General features: G+C 32.2%; 1 protein-coding gene across 3 annotated transcripts in view; it reads right to left on the bottom strand.

Annotated features, from left to right (window-relative positions):
* LOC145277825 (inositol monophosphatase 1-like) overlaps positions 1 to 24484 on the bottom strand; it is a 597035-nt gene extending 572551 nt beyond the window's left edge. The window contains exon 1 of one of the 3 annotated variants that reach the window (XM_080129728.1): positions 23910 to 24484. The gene's annotated coding sequence lies outside the window, so the exon portion shown is untranslated. The remainder of the gene's footprint in view (positions 1 to 23909) is intronic. The other 2 variants (XM_080129729.1, XM_080129730.1) reach the window with 2 other exon arrangements.
* Positions 24485 to 24700: the final 216 nt, after the last annotated feature.

Genomic DNA, 24700 nt, shown 5'->3' with positions numbered 1-24700 from the left:
TGCATCCATCTGCCTGTTCTACAAGTATTTTAATGGTGAATGCTCTGACGAACTGCAGACACTTGTGCCCCCACGACGTAGACACCCTCGACAAACCCGACAGGCAGCTAAATCCCACCCCACACACAGTAGAGATCCCTAGATGTGAAAGATCTTTCTACTCCAGTAGTTTCTTCCCAGAACCGCTAGACTCTGGAATTCCATTCCAGGTCCCTGCTTCCTTAACTGTACTGACATGCAGAAGTTCAAGTGTAACGTGAACCGACATCTTGCTGCCCAAATCCCAACATAGTGCCCCAGCAGTTGCTGCCCCTGATAGTAGCCCCCTACACCAAAGTGGCAATGTGCCTTGTTTAGGGTGAAAATGTAATAAAAAAAAAAGAAAAGCGTTTGTTTTTTCCAGAGAGGTTTTTCGTAAGTAAAGGATTTGTTTATTTTATATACTGGTAAAAACGTGTCAATATGTGTCGTGACAGAGCCGTGGAAAAATGCATGACATTATTTGAAACTGTTTGAACTAATAAGAAAGACAAGAAAAGTGCTTGTTTTTCCGGGGATTTGTTTATTTTATTTACTCGTAAAAATGTGTAAATTTGTGGCCTGTCATCGTCGTGGTAGCCGTGGAAAAATGCATGACATTATTTAGGATTGTTTGAAGTAATAAGAAAGACAAGAAAAGTGTTTGTTTTTAGGAGAGATTTTTCGTATGCAAAGGATTTATTTATCTTATTTATTCGTAAAAATATGTAAATGTGTTCCTTGTCATCATCATGATAGCTGTGGAAAATGTACCACTTTATTTGGGATTGTTTGAAATTATAAGAAACACAAGAAAAGCGTTTGTTTTTTCTAGAGAGTTTCTCGTATGTAAAGGATTTATTTTATTTACTCCTTAATATGTCTAAATTTCTACCTGGTCATCCAGAGATGTTTTTCATATGTAAAGGATGTGTTCCCAAGTATTTATAGTTGTCTTGTTGGAGAAATGGGAAGAGAATCAACTCCACAGAAGATTCATAAGAATGACGAAAAGATGAGAATAACGAAAACACCTGAACATGGATGCGAAAAGGACATATAAACTGAAAAACTAAATCTCTAATAACTGCAGCACAAGATAACTCAATAAGAACCAACCATATCAAAGCAAAGATCGATAAAACACAAGAAAACAGCAAATGCAGACTCTGTGGACAAAGAGACGAAACGATAAACCATATAGTAAGTGAATGCAGCAAACTGGCCGAAAAGGAATACAAAAACAGGCATGACCAAGTGAGGAGGGCTGTGCACTGGGAATTGTGCAAATGGCTGCATTTTGGACGTACAGACAAATGGTACAAGCATAAACCCACAACACCACTCGAAAACGAGAACCACAAAATCACATGGACATACAGACAGACAAATCCATCCAAGAAAGAAGACCAGATGTCGTAATAATTAACAAGAAAGAAAAATCCTGTCAAATCATAGACTTTGCTGCCCCAGATGACCATAGAGTGAGTATGAAAGAAAAGGAGAAATGAAGCAAATACACAGAGCTAGCCAGAGTTAAAAGGGATGATAAAGAAAATCAAAATAGTACCGATAACAGTAGGAGCACTAGGAACAATTCCGAAAAACTTTGAAAAAAGAATGGCAGAAATTGGAATCAGAAGAATAGCTGCAAAAATACAATGACTAATGATAATGAAAACGGCTGAAATATTAAGGAAACACCTTGAATGCGGAGAATAATACAAGAATACAATATGACGAAGAAGCGTTACAGGGAATGAAGAACACTGAAGTTGCATATCCACAAGTTCTACACCCCCATCACGCATCCCCTCCCATTGTCTCATCACCGTTCCCCCCAATAGAAAAGTGGTATCAAATAGCCGAGAAGGGTCAAGGAGGATGGAAAGACTGAGCAGAGAGCAATGACCAGACCTCCGCTGGACAAGCGCGAAGAGAACTGGGACCTTGGGGAAGCTTAGTGCCACTCAAATTCCAGTATAAACCAATGACCACTGCCAGCGAGAAATCAGTGGTAAGAGGCTGTTGCGATGACGCAAATTTATTTGCAAATACTATCGGAGGAGGTGGAGAGAGCTGGACGTCTGGGGAGACTTGTTGTCACTCAGCTTTCAGAGAACACCACAGGTTTCCAATCAGATCGTTTGCTGACTTGTGTGAAAGCTCCATGTGAGCCAATAATAATAATAATAATAATAATAATAATAATAATAATAATAATAATAATTTATACAAGTACTCTCATCGTCCTGTTGTCTTTACAAAATTAATTTGTGTTTCGAATTACCTTTTTTGCGTATGAGACTAATGTGTATTTGCCCAAAATGAATCTTATAGTAGAACGAATAATGTATTTGCCTATTTATTTTGAGAAATATTCATATTTTAAAAAGAAATGTGGCTTTTTTTTTATCTTAACGCCCTCACCCCTTTTCGCTCTCTCCTTCGATTCTCATCCCAATTTAAATATCTAAAAAAAGAAAACATTGAATGAAATAGGGAAATTTGCCGTCAGCGTCCGGTATTTACTTGACGATATAAGCATAACATCAGTTTTCATTTAAAAAAAAAAAAAAAATCAACGTGTTTTAAAAAAAAAAGGTTTTAAACTTTGGACATTACAGGTAAATTTCCAACAAACTATTGTTTTTGCTGTTTTAAATCAGAATATTTTCTTTATTAATCTTTTATCTTCAATTTGTGATATATAAACCTTTGGTACATAAATTAATTATTAAAATTTTAATAGACATTTCAAAATGGGGTGAGGTAAAAAAACATTTGTCTAAAATATTATATTTGGTTTATTGGAAAGAGCATAACATTTCATATTGATCCTGAAAATATCGTAAAAATTGAACCAATAGAAAATTTTTTATAGATTTTTAAAGTTTAAAAATTGAAAAATATTTAACACGTAAAATTCAATTTTACGTAAAAAAAAATGGCTGCATGAAGGCGCGCTGGCATTTTGTAAACATTTTGTAAACACTGTTTTTTAAAAAATAAAAGATAATATTTCTATTATTTTTTAAACAACTTTAATAGTTTATTTTGGAAGTATATTCCATACAGAAAATAAACAACCCACTTTAAAAAGAGAAATTACGAGTTTTTTATATTTTATTCGCAGTTTTCTGTTAGGGGTGTCAAAAATTCCTCCAAATTTCTGATATACCTAAAGAAACAAATATAGTCAAACTGAGAAGCGGCTCATACGGCAAATATTATCAGCTTTTTTTTTTTCTCTACAAAATTCATTTTTGTTTCGTATTAGGCTGTGTGTGTGTGTGTGTGTGTGTGTGTGTGTGTGTGTGTGTGTGTGTGTGTGTGTGTGTGTGTGTGTGTGTGACTAAGATATATTTACACAAACCGAGTCTTACAGTAAAAGGAATATATATATATATATATATATATATATATATATATATATATATATATATATATATATATATATATATATAAGTTTGTAAAGCTAATGTATTTGCGTATTTATTTAGGAAAATATTAATATTCATTTAAAAAGAAATGTGGTCAAGATATATTTGCTCTTCTTCTTCGTTGTCGTCGCTGTCCTCATCGTCGTCAAAATAACTATTAAAAAATTTGGTATCTAAGTGGAATAAAGACAGTGCGTGCAGTTTTATAAAGACATTAATAAAAAAAACACAAAGAAAATTCCGTATGCCTATCCATGACGGAAAGAAATTCTCATAAAACATTCCGTATGATGATAGTGCAGACGATTATTTTGTTTTGAAATAACGTTTAAACTGTACAAATAACATTTTTGGCATAACATTTTGAAATTATCTACCCCTCTTCTCCTTACCCCGTCAGCTCATACTGTTTTCAAGATACTGTCTAATGTTCGACCAGCGTTGATAAATCTAAAATTTGATTATCTTATACTAAAATACTTGATCATTTTACAATCACCGTGCAAATCTTTTTCGTTAAAACAAGTAAACTAATACAATGAAAAACTATTTTTTGATTGCTGTTATTCAAAAATTAAATATTTTTTTCCTATTTACTAAATTTGCCTACATTTGCACGAAAACATATCATCTTTTGTGTTTCAAAGGAATGTATTGTTAGTCTGTGCCTCACGGAGACACGCTACTTTCATGGCAACTACATGGTAGCAGTGACACGCTGTCAATTTCAGTGGTACAGACCTATCTGTGTCAATTAAAATAATAATAATTCTGATTTCGTTTATCAATATCTCTCTGGAAAGGGATGGGATTCATTTCCAGAGGATTTCCCTCAATCCCGGCTCTAAACCAAGAGCTTCAAATATCAAGGGTTTTCCTAAGGATGTTGGTGGTACCTACAATAGCAGAGGTCTGAAGGCCGCCTAAAACATGGGGGATTTGTAGTTTTTTTCAATTGTCCTTCCAGACGACTTGATACTACTCTTAGCATACCTACTATATCGGGATTATTTGTGTTTTAACCCCCGTGTTTACGCCTTATCTCCAATGCCAATGGAGCATAATTGCTTAACTTCTTGTTTTCCTTCTCTCTAACATTCCTGTCCCAAAATACTGAGAAGTCTACAATCTGACAACTTTTTGAGAGCTGGTCAATGACGACCAAATCCGGACGTCTTTGCAACAACCTTCTGAGTTTTCTATCATGGTCCTCTGTTGCTTCTTCCATCGTTTTACCAATCCCGACCACCATAAGATCGTTTGCTTTGTTGATGATTCCTTTCAAATTGGACACATTATTATATAGTTCTGTAGCAGAAACAAATGGGACTTTTTTCTTCCTTGAATCAATGCCTCTCTCCTGTGCTATTTGGACACATATTGACCAATCAGGGGTACGGCGCATTGATCCTTCCTATCACCAAAGGAAATCGGCCAGCATCCGGTTGGAAGAAGAACAACTCGTCCTTACTGAGAGAGACGCCAAACAGAAGGGACCTCCCTTTTCTTCTCTCTCTTCACCTCGGTGATTTCTAACGGTATCGACGATTCCACGGGGAATAACTACCGCGACACCACCAGGTAGATGGAGTCCAGCTTTTGACAATGAACATATTACATTCTCCTTAATAAACCTTTTCTGTGTTGCATTTTATGAAGTTGTTGTGTTCGTCATTTCAGAAGCTTGTATTGAATTATTTATTTTATTAGGTTGTGCACTAAAAGCATTCAAAACGCTAAAATGGTGACCCCCCCCTCGTGATATGCAAGCAATTCTGAATGGCCTTTTTCTTCATTTTTTGTAAAATCCGACACAGCACAGAAAAATCAGCGACCCCCCCCCCCCGCAAAAAAAAAACGTCATTTTACACTGACGAGCGAAAACAACCTTTCAATGTCGCTTATCACTTGAGAATTTTCTAGAACACTGTTCTAACTCTGGATATTCTTTTCACTGAAAAGAAAGACAAAACATTCTCGGCGAACAAGATAAACGAAAAAGCCAAAATATGGTCAAAGACATGTTTCATAAAAAAAAAGGTGAAAACGCATTTTGTAAGAAACACTTCTCATAGTTTCACGGAGAAAAATAAAACGTTCCAACCGGATACATTTCCTTGAAACAGAACGAAGAAAAAACACATTTTCTTTCACAACGGCTACACACACACAAAAAAAAAATAAATAAATGTCAGCCCTAAAAGAGTAAAACGCCTTTTCCACGCGTAAGTAAGTACTTTTTTATGAACACACTTCGTTTTTTTAAACAACAAAAACAGGACGAAAACTCAATTGCCCAAAACATTTTCTTAAAAAAAATTTTTTAAAAAGTGACTAAACATTTTTTTTGTTTTGGTTAAGAAGGACGGAAGCACGCACACACACGTGCGTACACATACACACTCAAGCAAGAGACAACCGATACAGAAAAGAGAACATTTCCCCCCCCCCCAAAAAAAAAAAATAAATAAATAAATATATATATATATATATATATATATATATATATATATATATATATATATATATATATATATATATATATACAGTGATGATCATATTTATTGGCACGGTAAAATAAAAGTTAAATTTTGTCTAATAAATTCTAAAAAAGGGATTAAATTAAAGAAAATAACAAAGTATATTATGTATTTTTAACTGGCCTTTCCGATGCAGCAATTGGATTTTAGAAAAAATAAATAACAAAGGAACAACAAACATAATTGCAAAAAACCCTTGTTCAAAATTATTGGCACGGCTTTGTTTTTCTTTTAGCATCAGTATAATATCAATCAATTTCCGGTTTACGTGCTTTCTGAACTTTTTTATAGCCATATTATGCTTGTTTAACGCTAATTCAGTGAATAATTTTTTTCAGATAATTTTTAGATAGCGATTTATTTAAACTATTATAAGTGACTAAATTATAATTTTCAATCGCCATGGTTAAAACTAAGGAACACAGCGAAGACGTCAGGAAGCTTGTTGTAGCATGCCATACCAATGGGGAGGGCTATGATAAGATTTCAAAGAAGCTAAACCTTCCCAAATCCACTGTTAGAGCCATAATAAACAAGTTCAAATCGCAAGGCCACGTTATGAGTTTAGAGGGAAGAGGGAGAAAAAGGATTCTTTCCCCAAGAGATGAACGGAAAATTGTTCGACAAGTAAAACAAAACCCAAGGATCTCTGTTGGGGAGATTGCTGATGAACAGAGCACCTCTGGAGTGAATGTATCTCGACATACAGTTGGTAGAGTTTTGAAGAGAGCTGGTTTAAAAGCATGTCGTCCGAGAAAGACTCCCTTATTGAAGCCTATGCACCTGAAAGTAAGGCTAGCCTTTGCAAAACGTCATATTGATAAAGATGTTGCATTCTGGAAACGTGTTCTATGGACTGACGAAACGAAAATAGAGTTATTTGGCCATAATAAAGTGTCTTATATTTACAGAAAATCTGGCGAAGCTTTCCTGCCTAAGAACACCTTACCCACAGTGAAGCACGGTGGAGGCAGTTTGATGTTTTGGGGATCCTTTGCTGCCTCTGGACCAGGGCGACTTGTTAAGGTCACAGGTAGCATAAAAAAGTAAGATTATGTTAAAATATTGGATGAAAACCTGAAAGACTCTGCTAAAGAGCTCTCACTTGGTCGTCGTTGGTGGTTCATGCAAGATAATGACCCAAAGCATTCGGCTAAACTGACTAAGAAATGGCTTGAGGACAATCATATTAATGTTTTGGAGTGGCCATCACAAAGCCCAGACCTTAATCCAATTGAAAATTTATGGAGAACATTAAAATTGAGGGTAATGCAAAGGAAGCCTAAGAATCGTATTCAATTGGAGGATTATTGTCAGGAAGAGTGGGCTAAAATTACTACTGAAGAGTGCAACAACTTGGTTGTAAACTATGAAAAGCGACTGAGGAAGGTAATCAAGGCCAAAGGCTATACAGTTGATTATTAAATAAATCGTGCCAATAATTTTGAACAAGGGTTTTTTGCAATTATGTTTGTTGTTCCTTTGTTATTTATTTTTTCTAAAATCCGATTGCTGCATCGGAAAGGCCAGTTAAAAATACATAATATACTTTGTTATTTTCTTTAATTTAATCCCTTTTTTAGAATTTATTAGACAAAATTTAACTTTTATTTTACCGTGCCAATAAATATGATCATCACTGTATATATATATATATATATATATATATATATATATATATATATATATATACTACATTTCTCTTTGTCTCTCGGCCAAAGAAAACGTAAATACACTTTTAAGAACATTTAACTTCAGGCTTTACATATATACACAAACAAATCTCTCTCTCTCTCTCTCTCTCTCTATATATATATATATATATATATATATATATATATATATATATATATATATATATATATATATATATGTATATATATATATATATATATATACACTCACAAAAAAAAGAAAAAAAAGAAAAAAAAAGAAAAACACACACACATATTTATCTTTTACCACTGCCTTTTCTTCCAAGAGTATATTTTTCTATTTTATTTTTTCGTGGAATCTTTTTTTTTTTTTTCGTCTTTTAAGTATTTTCTCTCGTATTTTTTGTTTAGTGTAAAATATTTCCCCATTTTTTTCTCACGTGGTCCTTCGACAATGTCCTATCTATATTTCGGATAGTTAATTTTTTTTATTTTGGTCTGGTGTCGCTTTCTTTATATATATGAGTATATAAAATAGTTGCCGCGAGCCTTCACAATGATGTCACAACCTAACGACATCGTGGATATGGCTATTTTAAAAGCCATTGAGAGACTCACTCACGAAGTAAAAAAATTTGGCAAGCTGGAGCCGCAGTTGCGCAGGGAATGCAAAAACCCCTGTTCGTACATGAACCAGGGAAACTAAGGTCTGGGGAGCTGAGCACGGCAGGCTCTCCACAGGATATTTACAATAACCGTGCCTATTTTATTACAGACTCCGGATCCCAAGCACGTTGTTTGGTAGATACGGGTGCAGCTTGCAGTATCTGGCCGCTGAAACTCATTAAAGAGAGGCCACCAGTGTCGCTTATAACACTGCAAGCGGTAAATCATTCTCCCATTCCCACGTACGGTCAAATTTCTCGTTCTCTGGACTTGGAATTACGGAGAGACTTTACGCGGGTCTTCACTATAGCAGATTTACCCTACCCCATCCTAGGCGCAGACTTCCTGCACCACTTAAACTTGATAGTGGATATGTGCAGACGCCGGCTGATAGACACAAATACAGAACTTTCTGTTTCTGGTGTAAAAACAAACACCCCCTCTATCAGCCCAGTATTCTTCATTGCCGCTTCAGATAACCCGTATCAGACCGCCTTAGACTCCTAGCCGGAGTTAACAAATTTAAATTGTGTGGTAAGCAAACCAACGCACACCACCAAACACCACATCGAGACCACAGGTTTTCCTGTTTTCTCACGCCCTCGTCGCCTCTAGCTAGCTAGGAATAATACGCCCCTAGTCCAGTCCATGGGCTTGCCCTTTGCATATGGTCCCGAAACGAGATGGAGATTGGCGTCCGACTGGGGACTACCGACGACTCAATGCCATAACGGTACCTGATCGTTACCCAATTCCACATATACAAGATTTTGCTTCCTCTCTGCATGGTTGTAAGGCCTTCTCCAAACTAGACCTAGTTAAGACTTACCATCAGATTCCAGTGAATCCTGCTGACATACCCAAGACTGCGGTCACGACTCCATTCGGAGCGTTTGAATTCTTAACTATGCCCTTTGGTTTATAAAATTCAGCGTTTCATGGATGAAGTAGTGCGTGACTTGGACTTCGTCTATAACTATATAGACGACATTCTTGTGGCAAGTTCCTCACCTGAGGAACATGTCACTCACCTCCGCCTACTGTTCGAATGGTTTCAGCAATACCAGGTGAGGATTGACCCTGGTAAATGTGTTTTCGGTGCTTTGTCACTTGTTTTCCTGTGCCACATTATCAGCCCAGACGGTATATCTCCGTTACCGAAAAAGGTGAAGGCTCTACAAGACCTTCAACCACCCACTTCACTTCGCCAACTAAGGCACTTCCTTGGTCTGTTGAACTACTACAGACGCTTTATCCCACACTGTGCGGATGTTCTAGCTCCTCTTTCCGACCCGTTACGTAACAAGAAGAAGAAAAATGAGCAAATCTCACTTAATGAGATCCAGCGTAAAGCTTTTAATGAATTGAAAACAAAACTGGCGACAGCATCTCTACTTGCACATCCTGTACCCGATGGCCAGTTTTCCCTGGTCGTTGACGCATCAGACACAGTAATGTAACAGCAGCACCAACAACAGTTACAACCTCTCACATACTTTTCGAGACAGCTGAAACTGGTTGAACAACGTTACAGCACTTTGGCCGTGAACTCCTGGCAATGTACCTTGCAGTGAAACATTTCCAACATTCACTCGAGGGCCGTCAATTTGTGATGTACACTGATCATCGTCCGCTTACATACGCACTGCGTTCTAACCCGAACAAATATTCTCCCCGCGAAACACGCCACTTGAATTTTGTTTCACAATTTACCAGTGATATCCGACACATCTCGGGTGAGCAGAATGCTGCGGCAGACGCTTTGTCCCACCTTCCCATTAATTCTCTGTCCTCACCATCGAATATCGATGCAGGCAGGACGGGAGTACAAGGAGCTAGCTATGGCTCTTTACAAACTCTCATTTGTTTCCACGTGCGGTATCTAAACGAATATTCTTTATTACGCTAAAGAACATATATCAATACAACTCACACTCACGCGCGACAACACGTCAACGCACTGAAGACTTTGCCCTTTCTTTCTCTTTTAAGCGGCTTCCTTTGTTCCAGCGACTACTAGCTATAAACACATGCGCACACGAACACTAAACTATTCTCTTCTTCAACCAGCCGGCATGATATTAAATCTATCTTTAAACACATTGAACACTTTTCCCTCTTTCAGTGAACTGTCTTACTAATACGTTTTTCTCTTCTACCAAAGCTATTAACGAAAATTACAAATAAAGTTTGTTTATTAAATATTAAAATGAGAATTCCTTTCGTTGTCTTCATTATTAACTAAAATTGTGACCCCATGGCCTTCTAGGCTTTATTTTTTAATTTCGTTAAGCTTAAAAACAACAAGCTTTCAGTAATGTTACATTTCACACTGCCGAAGATTTTTTTTCCTTACAAAAGAATTTTGCCTGCATACTCGTCACGAACAAAACAAAGGAGCATAAAAAAAACTGCCAATTTACACTGACGAGCGAAAACAATCTTCAAATGTAGCTCATCACATGCGAATTCTTTAGAACAAAGAAAGACAAAACATCCTCGTCGATCACGATAAACTAAAATACTGAAACATTTTCAAAAACACGTGTCACATGAGCAAAGCTAAAAAAATGTTAGCAGAAATACATTTCACTTCAAATACATTCCACATTTTCACGGAAAAAATAAAACATTTCAACCTGATGCGTTTCCTTGAAACAAAGCAAAACAAAAACAACTTTTCTTTCACAACGACTTCATATAGGAAATACTTCTTACATTTTCACGGAAAAAAAATAAAACATTTCAACCGGATACGTTTCCTCGAAATAAACAAAACAAAACAAAACAAAAAAACACCTTTTTTTCACACCGGCTACATGTAAAAAAACGCCAGTATACAAAAACGTGAACGAAAAATTCTAATACCTGGCCTGGACTTTCGCTGTTTTACATGCTACTTTTTCTATTACTTACTCTCTGCCTTTTACGCGCATACAACAACAAAAGAAAAACATGGGTCAATTCGACTCCATTTACACACATGGTGTTGCTACAAGAAATACTCCCCTCGCTAAAAAAATTCTTTTCACAGAAAACCAACAATTTTTTTTCACAGAAAAAATAAATAACTGTTTACTCAACATTCGAGTCCAACAAAAACGCGTTACTGTCCACTAGCCATACAAAACACTGTTCACAAAAGAACACACTCGACACATTTATTTTTTTCACAACCTCCACCGAAGTAAACTCGTCAACAAATCAATTCGTCACCGACGTTTAGCAACGAGCAACTTAACGACTTCAAATTCCACTGGAATCGTTCAAATTTAAAGAAATTATTAATTCTACGAAACAAATTTGAACACTGTCACAAACAATAAGTCTCGTGTTTACACACACACAAAAAAACGGATTTTACAAGCAACTGTCACGGACAGACATATTAGAAAATCCTCACTACCTCGAATTTTCTAAATCACAACTGACACACATAAAAGAACCTTTCTTTTATTTCGATAAAGATTTTTGGTTTTCTTCCCAAAATTTTTCCAACAAGAGGGTATCTGTAGCAGTGTAACACAACTTCGAGATTTTAAATCCATTTCTCCCTGGCTTGTCCAATCACAAGCCAGCTCTCAGTCACGTGACCGAATATATAAAAGGTGAAATCACAAGCCTTTAATTCGCTTTCTCGCTGGTCTGCGCAACAGCAGAATTCGCTTGAGGCTGCGGCCCTAGGCAGGACGTTTCTCTCTTCTAATAAAGCTACTAACGAAGATAACAAATAAAGTTTGTTTATTAAATGTGAAAATGAGACTTCCTTTCGTTACCATCATTTTTAACTAAACTAATATCGGTAGTAATAATAATAGTAGTAACAACAACAATAGCAATGACAGCAAAAACAACACCAACAACAATAACAGCTACAATAATAATAAAAACATACTAATACTACTACTACTACTACATAATATTAATAATAATAATAATAATAATAATAATAATAATAATAACAAAACTACTACTACTACTAAATAATAATAATAATAATAATAATAACAAACATAATAATAATAATAACAACAAAAACAACAATAATAATAATAGCAATAATAGTAATAACCAATAATAATAAATGATTGGGAATGATTTTTCCCTCCTCTCTATCCCCCTCTTCTCCCCTTTATTTTTTTAATACTTATGATCACGATGAATTAACAAGTTTACTTATTGTAAGGATTAATTAAGAAGTTTACTTATGATCAGGATGAATTAACAAGTTTATTTATAATTAGGATGAATACAGAAGTTATGATCAGGACGAATTAAGAAGGGTACTTATGATCAGGACGAATAAAGAAGTTTACTTATGATCACGATGAATTAACAAGTTTATTTATGATCAGGATGACTTTAGAATTTTATTTATGATCAGGATGAATTAAGAAGTTTACTTATGCTCAGGATGAATTACAAAGTTTATTTATGATCAGGATGAATTAATACGTTAACTTATGATCAGGATGAATTAAGAAGTTTACTTATGATCAGGATGAATTAACAAGTTTACTTATGATCACAATGAATTCACGAGTTTTCTTATGATCAGGATTAATTATGAAGTTTACTTATGATCAGGATGAATTAACAAGTTTATTTATGATCAGGATGAATTAACAAGTTTACTTATGATCAGGATGAATTAAGAAGTTTACTTATGGTCAGGATGAATTAAGAAGTTTACTTAAGATCAGGATGAATTAACAAGTTTACTTATAATTAGGATGAATACAGAAGTTTACTTATGATCAGGACGCATTAAGAAGTTTACTTGTGATCAGGACGAATTAAGAAGTTTACTTATGATCACGATGTATTAACAAGTTTACTTATGATCAGGATGACTTGAGAATTTTATTTATGATCAGGATAAATTAAGAAGTTTACTTATGATAACGATGAATTAAGAAGTTTATTCATGATCAGGATGAATTAAGAAGTTTACTTATGATCAGGATGAATTTACAAGTTTACTTTTGATCAGGATGAATTAAGAAGTTTACTTATGATCAGGACGAATTAACAAGTTTACTTATGATCAGGATGAATTAAGAAGTTTACTTATGATCAGGATGAATTAGCAAGTTTACTTATGATCAGGATGAATTAACAAGTTTATTTACGATCAGGATGAATTAACAAGTTTAATATAATTAGAATGAATACAGAAGTTTACTTATGATCAGTACGAATTAAGAAGTTTACTTATGATCAGGATGAATTAACAAGTTTACTTATGATCAGGATGAATTTACAAGTTTACTTATGATCAGGATGAATTAGCAAGTTTACTTATGATCAGGATGAATTAACAAGTTTACTTATGGTCAGGATGAATTAAGAAGTTTACTTACGATCAGGATGAATTAAGAAGTTTACTGAGAAGTAGGATGAATTAACAAGTTTATTTATAATTAGGATGAATGCAGAAGTTATGATCAGGACGAATTAAGAAGGGTACTTATGATCAGGACACATTAAGAAGTTTACTTATGATCACGATGAATTAACAAGTTTATTTATGATCAGGATGACTTGAGAATTTTATTTATGATCAGGATTAATTAAGAAGTTTTCTTATGGTCAGGATCAATGAACAAGTTTATTTATGATCAGGACGAATTAAGAAGTTTACTTATGATCAGGATCAATTAACAAGTTCATTCATGATCAGGATGAATAAGGAAGTTTAATTATGATCAGGATGAATTAACAAGTTTATTTATGGTCAGTATGACTTGAGAATTTTATTTATGATCCGGATGAATTAAGAAGTTTACTTATGATCAGGTTTTATTAGCAAGTTTACTTATTGTCAGGATTTATTAGGAAGTTTACTTATGATCAGGATGAATTAACAAGTTTATTTATAATTAGGATGAATGCAGAAGTTATGATCAGGACGAATTAAGAAGGGTACTTATGATCAGGACGAATTAAGAAGTTTACTTATGATCACAATGAATTAACAAGTTTATTTATGATCAGGATGACTTGAGAATTTTATCTATGATCAGGATGAATTAAGAAGTGTACTTATAATCAGGATGAATTAAGAAGTTTATTTATGATCACGATGACTTGAGAATTTTATCTATGATCAGGATGAATTAAGAAGTTTATCTAATCAGGATGAATTAAGAAGTTTATTTATGATAAGGAGGCATTAAGAAGTTTACTTATGATCAGGACGAATTAAAAAGTTTACTTATGATCAGGATGAATTAACAAGTTTACTTATGATCAGGGTGAATTTACAAGTTTATTCATGGTCAGGATTAATTAAGAAGTTTACTTATGATCAGGATGAATTAAAAAGTTTATTTATGATCAGGATGAATTAACAAGTTTACTTATGATCAGGATGAATTAACAAGTTTACTTATGATCAGGATGAATTAACAAGTGTACTTATGCTCAGGAAGAATTAAGAAGTTTACTTATGATCAGAATGAATTAACAAGTTTACTTATAATTAGGATGAATACAGACGTTTACTTATGATCAGGATGAATTAACAAGTTTACTTATGATCACAATGAATTAAAAAGTTTATTTATGATCAGGATGACTTGAGAATTTTATTTATGATCAGGATGAATTAAGAAGTTTACTTATTGTCAGGATGAATTAACAAGTTTATTTGTGATCAGGAGGAATAAGAAGCTTACTTATGACCAGGATGAATTAACAAGTTTACTTATGGTCAGGATGAATTAAGAAGTTTACTTATGATCAGGATGAATTAACAAGTTTACTTATGGTCAGGATGAATTAAGAAGTTTACTTATGATCAGGATGAATTAAGAAGTTTACTGAGAAGTAGGATGAATACAGAAGTTATGATGAGGACGAATTAAGAAGTTTACTTATGATCAGGACGAATTAAGAAGTATACTTATGATCACGATGAATTAACAAGTTTATTTATGATCAGGATGAATTAAGAAGTTTACTTATGGTCAGGACGAATTAAGTAGTTTACTTATGATCAGGATGAATTAACGAGTTCATTTATGATCAGGATGAATTAGGAAGTTTATTTATGATCAGGATGAATTAACAAGTTTATTTATGATCAGTATGACTTGAGAATGTTATTTATGATCCGGATGAATTAAGAAGTTTACTTATGATCAGGTTTTATTAGCAAGTTTACTTATTGACAGGATGAATTAAGAAGTTTACTTATGATCAGGATGAATTAACAAGTTTACTTATAATTAGGATGAATACAGAGGTTTACTTATGATCAGGATGAATTAAGAAGTTTACTTATGATCAGGATGAATTAACAAGTTTACTTCTAATCAGGATGAATTAACAAGTTTACTTATGATCAGGATGAATTGACAAGTTTACTTATGGTCAGGATGAATTAAGAAGTTTACTTATGATCAGGATGAATTAACAAGTTTACTTATAATTAGGATGAATACAAAAGTTTACTTATGATCGGGACGAATTAAGAAGTCTACTTATGATCAGGATGAATTAACAAGTTTACTTATGATCACGATGAATTAACAAGTTTATTTATGATCAGGATGACTTGAGAATTTTATTTATGATCAGGATTAATTAAGAAGTTAACTTATGGTAAGGATGAATTTACAAGTTTATTTATGATCAGGAGGAATTACGAAGTTTACTTATGATCAGGAGGAATTAACAAGTTCACTTATGGTCAGGATGAATTAAGAAGTTTACTTCTGATCAGGATGAATTAACAAGTTTATTTTTGATTAGGATGGATACAGAAGTTATGATCAGGACGAATAAAGAAGGGTACTTATGATCAGGACGAATTAAGAAGTTTACTTATGATCACTATGAATTAACAAGTTTATTTATGATCAGGATGACTTGAGAATTTTGTTTATGATCAGGATGAATTAACAAGTTTATTTATGATCAGGAGGATTTTAGAAGTTTACTTATGATCAGGATGAATTAACAAGTTTATTTATGATCAGGATGAATTAAGACGTTAACTTACTATCAGGATGAATTAAGAAGTTTACTTATAATCAGGATGAATAACAAGTTTACTTATGATCACAATGAATTAACGAGTTTTCTTATGATCAGGATGAATTAAGGAGTTTACTTATGATCAGGATTAATTAACAAGTTTATTTGTGATCAGGATGAATTAACAAGTTTACTTATGATCAGGATGAATTAACAAGATTAGTTATGGTCAGGATGAATTAAGAAGTTTACTTAAGATCAGGATGAATTAACAAGTTTACTTATAATTAGGAGGAATACAGAAGTTTACTTATGATCAATACGAATTAAGAAGTTTACTTGATATCAGGACGATTTAAGAAGTTTTCTTATGATCAGGATGAATTAACAAGTTTACTTATGATCATGATGACTTGAGAATTTTATTTATGATCAAAATGAATTTAGAAGTTTACTTATGGTCAGGATGAATTAAGAAGTCTATTTATGATCAGGAGAAATTTAGAAGTTTACTTATGATTAGGATGAATTAACAAGTTTATTTATGATCACGATGAATTAACAAGTTTACTTATTGTCAGGATTAATTAAGAATTTACTTATGATCAGGATGAATAAACAAGTGTGTTTATAATTAGGATGAATACAGAAGTTTACTTATGATCAGGCCGAATTAAGAAGTTTACTTGTGATCAGGATGAATTAACAAGTTTACTTATGATCACGATGAAGTAACAAGTTTACTTATTGTCAGGATTAATTGAGAATTTACTTATGATCAGGATGAATTAACAAGTTTATTTATAATTAGGATGAATACAGAAGCTATGATCAGGACGAATTAAGAAGTTTACTTATGATAACGATGAATTAAAAAATTTATTTATGATCAGGAGGAATTAACAAGTTTACTTAGGATCAGGATGAATTAACAAGTTTACTTTTTATCAGGGTGAATTGACAAGTTTATTTATGATCAGGATGAATTAAGAAGTTTCCTTATGATCAGGATGAATTAACAAGTTTACTTTTGATCCGGATGGATCAACAAGTTTACTTATGATCAGGAGAAATTAACAAGTTTACTTATGCTCAGGATGAATTAACAAGTTTACTTATGATTAGGATGAATTAACAAGTTTACTTATAATTAGGATGAATACAGAAGTTTACTTATGATCAGGACGAATTGAGAAGTTTACTTATGATCAGGAGGAATTAACAAGTTTATTTATGATCAGGATGAATTAAGAAGTGTACTTATGATCAGGATGAATTAACAAGGTTACTTATGATCAGGATGAATTAACAAGTTTACTTATGATCAGGATTAATTAAGAAGTTTACTTATGATCAGGATGAATTAACAAGTTTACTCATGGTCAGGATTAATAAAGAAGTTTACTTATGATCAGGATGAATTAACAAGTTTACTTATGGTCAGGACGAATTAAGAATGTACTTATGATCAGGACGAATTAACAAGTTTACTTATGGTGAGGATGAATTAAGAAGTTTACTTATGATCAGGATGAATTAAGAAGTTTACTTAAAAGTAGGATGAATACAGAAGTAATGATCAGGACGAATTAAAAAGTTTACTTATGATCAGGACGAATTAAGAAGTTTACTTATGATGATGATTAATTAACAAGTTTATTTATGATCAGGATGACTTGAGAATTTCATTTATGATCAGGATAAATTAAGAAGTTTACTTATGCTCAGGATCAATTAACAAGTTTATTTATGATCAGGAGGAATTAAGAAGTTTACTTATGATCAGGATGAATTAACAAGTTTATTTATGATCAGGATGAATTAACAAGTTTACTTATGATAAGGATGAATTAACAAGGTTATTTATGATCAGTATGACTTGAGAATTTTATTTATGATCCGGATGAATTAAGAAGTTTACTTATGGTCAGGATGAATTAACAAGTTTATTTATGATCAGGAGGAATTAACAAGTATATTTATCATCAGGATTAATTAAGACGTTAACTTATGATCAGGATGAATTAAGAAGTTTACTTATGCTTAGGATGAATTAACAAGTTTACTTATGATCACAATGAATTAACAAGTTTTCTTATGATCAGGATGAATTTACGAGTTTACTTATAATTAGGATGAATACAGAATTTTACTTATGATCAGGACGAATTAAGAAGTTTACTTATGATCAGGATGAATTAACAAGTTTACTTATAATCAGGATTAATTAAGAAGTTTACTTATGATCAGGATGAATTAACAAGTTTACTTATGGTCAGGATTAATTAAGAAGTTTACTTATGATCAGGATTAATTAACAAGTGTACTTTTGATGACGATGAATTAACAAGTTTATTAATGATCAGGATGACTTTAGAATTTTATTTATGATCAGGATTAATTAAGAAGTTTACTTATGGTCAGGATGAATTAACAAGTTTATTTATGATCAGGAGGAATTAACAAGTTTACTTATGATCAGGAGGAATTAACAAGTTTACTTATGGTCAGGATGAATTAAGAAGTTTACTTATGATCAGGATGAATTAACAAGTGTATTTATAATTAGGATGGATACACAAGTTATGATCAGGACGAATTAAGAAGGGTACTTATGATCAGGACGAATTAAGAAGTTTACTAATGATCACGATGAATTTACAAGTTTATTTATGATCAGGATGACTTGAGAATTTTATTTATGATCAGGATGAATTAAGAAGTTTACTCATGCTCAGGATGAATTAAAAAGTTTATTTATGATCAGGAGGAATTAAGAAGTTTACTTATGATCAGGATGAATTAACAAGTTTATTTATGATCAGGATGAATTAAGACGTTAACTTATTATCAGGATGAATTAAGAAGTTTACTTATGATCAGGATGAATTAACAAGTTTACTTATGATCACAATGAATTAAAAAGTTTTCTTATGATCAGGATGAATTAAGAAGTTTTCTTATGATCAGGATGAATTAACAAGTTTTTTCATGATCAGGATGAATTAACAAGTTTACTTATGATCAGGATGAATTAACAAGATTACTTATGGTCAGGATAAATTAAGAAGTTTACTTAAGATCAGGATGAATTAACAAGTTTACTTATAATTAGGATGAATACAGAAGTTTACTTATGATCAATACGAATAAAGAAGTTAACTAGGTATCAGGACGAATTAAGAAGTTTACTTATGATCAGGATGAATTAACAAGTGTACTTATGATCAGGATGACTTGAGAATTTTATGTATGATCAGGATGAATTTAGAAGTTTACTTATGGTCAGGATGAATTAACAAGTTTATTTATGATCAGGAGGAATTAAGAAGTTTACTTATGATCAGGATGAATTAACAACTCTAATTATGATCAGGATTAATTAACAAGTTTACTTATAATTAGGATGAATACAGAAGTTTACTTATGATCAGGACGAATTGAGAAGTTTACTTATGATCAGGATGAATTAACAAGTTTACTTATGATCACGATGAATTAACAAGTTTATTTATGATCAGGATGACTTGAGAAATTTATTTATGATCAGGATGAATTAAGAAGTTTACTTATGGTCAGGATTAATTAACAAGTTTACTAATGATCAGGATGAATTAACAAGTTTACTTATGGTCAGGATGAATTAAGAAGTTTACTTATGATCAGGATGAATTAACAAGTTTACTAATGATCAGGATGAATTAACAAGTTTACTTATGGTCAGGATGAATTAAGAAGTTTACTTATGATCAGGATGAATTAACAACTCTAATTATGATCAGGATTAATTAACAAGTTTACTTATAATTAGGATGAATACAGAAGTTTACTTATGATCAGGACGAATTAAGAAGTTTACTTATGATCAGGATGAATTAACAAGTTTACTTATGATCACGATGAATTAACAAGTTTATTTATGATCAGGATGACTTGAGAAATTTATTTATGATCAGGATGAATTAAGAAGTTTACTTATGGTCAGGATTAATTAACAAGTTTATTTATGATCAGGAGGTATTAACAAGTTTTCTTATGATCAGGATGAATTAACAAGTTTATTTATGATCAGGATGAATTAAGACGTTAACTTATGATCAGGATGAATTAACAAGTTTACTTATGGTCAGGATGAATTAACAAGTTTACTTATGATCACGATTAATTAACAAGTGTACTTATAATTAGGATGAATACAGAAGTTTACTTATGATCAGGACGAATTGAGAAGTTTACTTATGATCAGGATGAATTAACAAGTTTACTTATGATCACGATGAATTAACAAGTTTATTTATGATCAGGATGACTTGAGAAATTTATTTATGATCAGGATGAATTAAGAAGTTTACTTATGGTCAGGATTAATTAACAAGTTTACTAATGATCAGGATGAATTAACAAGTTTACTTATGGTCAGGATGAATTAAGAAGTTTACTTATGATCAGGATGAATTAACAAGTTTACTAATGATCAGGATGAATTAACAAGTTTACTTATGGTCAGGATGAATTAAGAAGTTTACTTATGATCAGGATGAATTAACAACTCTAATTATGATCAGGATTAATTAACAAGTTTACTTATAATTAGGATGAATACAGAAGTTTACTTATGATCAGGACGAATTAAGAAGTTTACTTATGATCAGGATGAATTAACAAGTTTACTTATGATCACGATGAATTAACAAGTTTATTTATGATCAGGATGACTTGAGAAATTTATTTATGATCAGGATGAATTAAGAAGTTTACTTATGGTCAGGATTAATTAACAAGTTTATTTATGATCAGGAGGTATTAACAAGTTTTCTTATGATCAGGATGAATTAACAAGTTTATTTATGATCAGGATGAATTAAGACGTTAACTTATGATCAGGATGAATTAACAAGTTTACTTATGGTCAGGATGAATTAACAAGTTTACTTATGATCACGATTAATTAACAAGTGTACTTATAATTAGGATGAATACAGAAGTTTACTTATGATCGGACGAATTAAGAAGTTTACTTATGATCAGGATGAATTAACAAATTTACTTATGGTCAGGATGAATTAACAAGTTTACTTATGATCACGATGAATTAACAAGTTTATTTATGATCAGGATGACTTGAGAATTTTATTTATGATCAGGATGAATCAAGAAGTTTACTTATGGTCAGGATGAATTAACAAGTTTATTCATGATCAGGATGAATTAAGAAGTTTACTTATGATCAGAATCAATGAACAAGTTTGTTTATGATCAGGATGAATTAACAAGGTTACTTATGATCAGGATTAATTAACAAGCTTACTTATGATCAGGATGAATTAACAAGTTTACTTATGATCGGGACGAATTAAGACGTTTACTTATGATCAGGATGAATTAACAAGTTTCCTTATGATCGGGATGAATTAACAAGTTTCCTTATGATCAGGATTAATTAACAAGTTTACTTATGGTCAGGATGAATTAACAAGTTTACTTATGATCAGGATGAATTAACAAGTTTACTTATAATTAGGATGAATACAGAAGTTTACTTATGATCAGGACGAATTAAGAAGTTTACTTATGATCAGGATGAATTAAGAAGTTTACTTAGGATCACGATGAATTAACAAGTTTACTTATTGTCAGGATGAATTAAGAAGTTTACTTATGATCAGGATGAATTAACAAGTTTATTTATAATTAGGATTAATACAGAAGTTATGATCAGGACGAATTAAGAAGGGTACTTATGAACAGGATGAATTAACAAGTTTACTTATGATCACGATGAATTAACAAGTTTATTTATGATCAGGATGATTTGAGAATTTTATTTATGATCAGGACGAATTAAGAAGTTTACTTATGATCAGGAGGAATTAACAAGTTTATTGATGATCAGGAGGAATTAAGAAGTTTACTTATGATCAGGATGAATTAGAAGTTTGTTTATGATCAGGATGAATTAAGACTTAACTTATGATCAGGATGAATTAAGAAGTTTACTTGTGATCAAGATGAATTAACAAGTTTACTTATGATCACAATGAATTAACAAGTTTACCTCTGATCAGGATGAATTAAGAAGTTTACTTATGATCAGGATAAATTAACAAGTTTATTTATGATCAGGACGAATTAACAAGTTTACTTATGATCACGACGAATTAAGAAGTTTATTTATGATCAGGATGACTTGAGAATTTTGTTTATGATCAGGATGAATTAACAAGTTTACTTATGGTCAGGATTAATTAACAAGTTTATTTATGATCAGGATGAATTAAGAAGTTTACTTTTGATCAGGACGAATTAAGAAGTTTACTTATGATCAGGAGGAATTAACAAGTTTATTTATGATCAGGATGAATTAAGAAGTGTACTTATGATCAGGATGAATTAACAAGTTTACTTATGATCAGGATGAATTAACAAGTTTACTTATGATCAGGATGAATTAACAAGTTTATTTATGATCAGAATGAATTTAGAAGTTTACTTATGATCAGGATGAATTAACAAGTTTACTTATGATTAGGATGAATTAACAAGTTTACTTATGATCAGGATGAATTAAGAAGTTTACTTATGATCAGGATGAATTAACAAGTTTACTTATGATCACGATGAATTAAGAAGTTTATTTATGATCAGGATGACTTGAGAATTTTGTTTATGATCAGGATGAATTAACAAGTTTACTTATGGTCAGGATGAATTAACAAGTTTATTTATGATCAGGATGAATTAAGAAGTTTACTTTTGATCAGGACGAATTAAGAAGTTTACTTATGATCAGGAGGAATTAACAAGTTTATTTATGATCAGGATGAATTAAGAAGTGTACTTATGATCAGGATGAATTAACAAGGTTACTTATGATCAGGATGAATTAACAAGTTTACTTATGATCAGGATTAATTAAGAAGTTTACTTATGATCAGGATGAATTAACAAGTTTACTTATGATCAGGATCAATTAAGAAGTTTACTTATGGTCAGGATGAATTAAGAAGTGTACTTATGATCAGGATCAATTAAGAAGTTTACTTATGATCAGGATGAGTTAAGAAGTTTACTTATGATCAGGATAAATTAAGAAGTTTATTTATGATCAGGATGAATTAACAAGTGTATTTATGATCAGGATGAATTAACAAGTTTGTTTATGATCAGGATGAATTAAGAAGTTTACTTATGATCAGGATAAATTAAGAAGTTTACTTATGATCAGGATGAATTAAAGAAGTTTATTTATGATTAGGATGAATTAAGACCCGACGATATTGCAAAACATTCTAATACAAAAGTCATGCAATCACTGGATTCCTTGTGAAAAGTTGTATTTGATCTGAGTATTCTGTATGAAGTGTAATAACATACTGCATAACATATAATTGCATTTAATGGAACGATCAGAATATTAAAAAGATCTAGCATTGCCAGTTACTACAAAATTATAAGAAAATTGAAAAAAAAAAAAAAAAAGAAAGAAAGACGCGGCACGAAGAAGAGATGCCGCTAACAACATAAGTTCACTGAAGAGAAAGTCAGGTAAGCTTAAAAAATCATTTAAAAAGAAAACATTCAAAGAATACAAAATAGTAACTCACATTGTAAAATGTTTTCCTCTCGCTTTCCAGCTGTATATCTGATTTTTGTTTCAGCGTTGCTTTCCTTGATTTATTTGTACTTTTTCTTTTTGGTCTACATCAATAACAATCGATGAATTCTGAAACTTTTGCTTGAAACATCAATTCTTTCGTTGTGTATTGTTTATGAAAACGAGTTTCATACTGATTTATATGAGTGCATAAATAATCGGGTGGGAGATAGGAAAGGGGAGGAAGGGCGAGGGTAAATCGGTCGACATTTTAGGTGTGCGTCCCTCCTCATACCTATGCGTGTGTATGTGTATATTTGTATCTGCATGTATGTGCGTGCATGTGTGTGTGTGTGTGTGTGTGTATGTATGTGTGTGTGTGTGTGTGTGTGTGTGTGTGTGTGTGTGTGTGTGTGTGTGTGTGTGTGTGTGTGTGTGTGTGTGTGTGACTAATCTATTCATGGGATTACGTTTTTACATGTTTTATAATTCTTTTGAATTTGTGAACCCTTTGTGAACCCCTCCCCCATCCAGTTGAACGATGTCTATGTAAAGTTTACTTCTTTTTTTCAATTTTCGCTGGTATATACGTGTATATATGTTGTATACGTGTGTATATATGTTGTGTACGTGTATATATGTTGTATACGTGTGTGTATATATGTTGCATATGTATGTGCGTGTGTGCTTACATACACTTGTAATTAAATATAGTATGTGCGTTCGTACGTATGCATATATTATTTAAAGTATCCAATAACAAATTGTTCACTTTTGCGGAAGCTTAATCAAATTGCAAGT

This window comes from Euprymna scolopes, chromosome 6, assembly GCF_053919585.1.
Source record: "Euprymna scolopes isolate OS-2025 chromosome 6, ASM5391958v1, whole genome shotgun sequence".
In the NCBI taxonomy this organism is placed as follows: Eukaryota; Metazoa; Mollusca; class Cephalopoda; order Sepiida; family Sepiolidae; genus Euprymna; species Euprymna scolopes.
The sequence above is the reverse complement of the archived record's forward strand: the minus strand, read 5'-3'. Positions and strand labels throughout refer to the sequence as shown.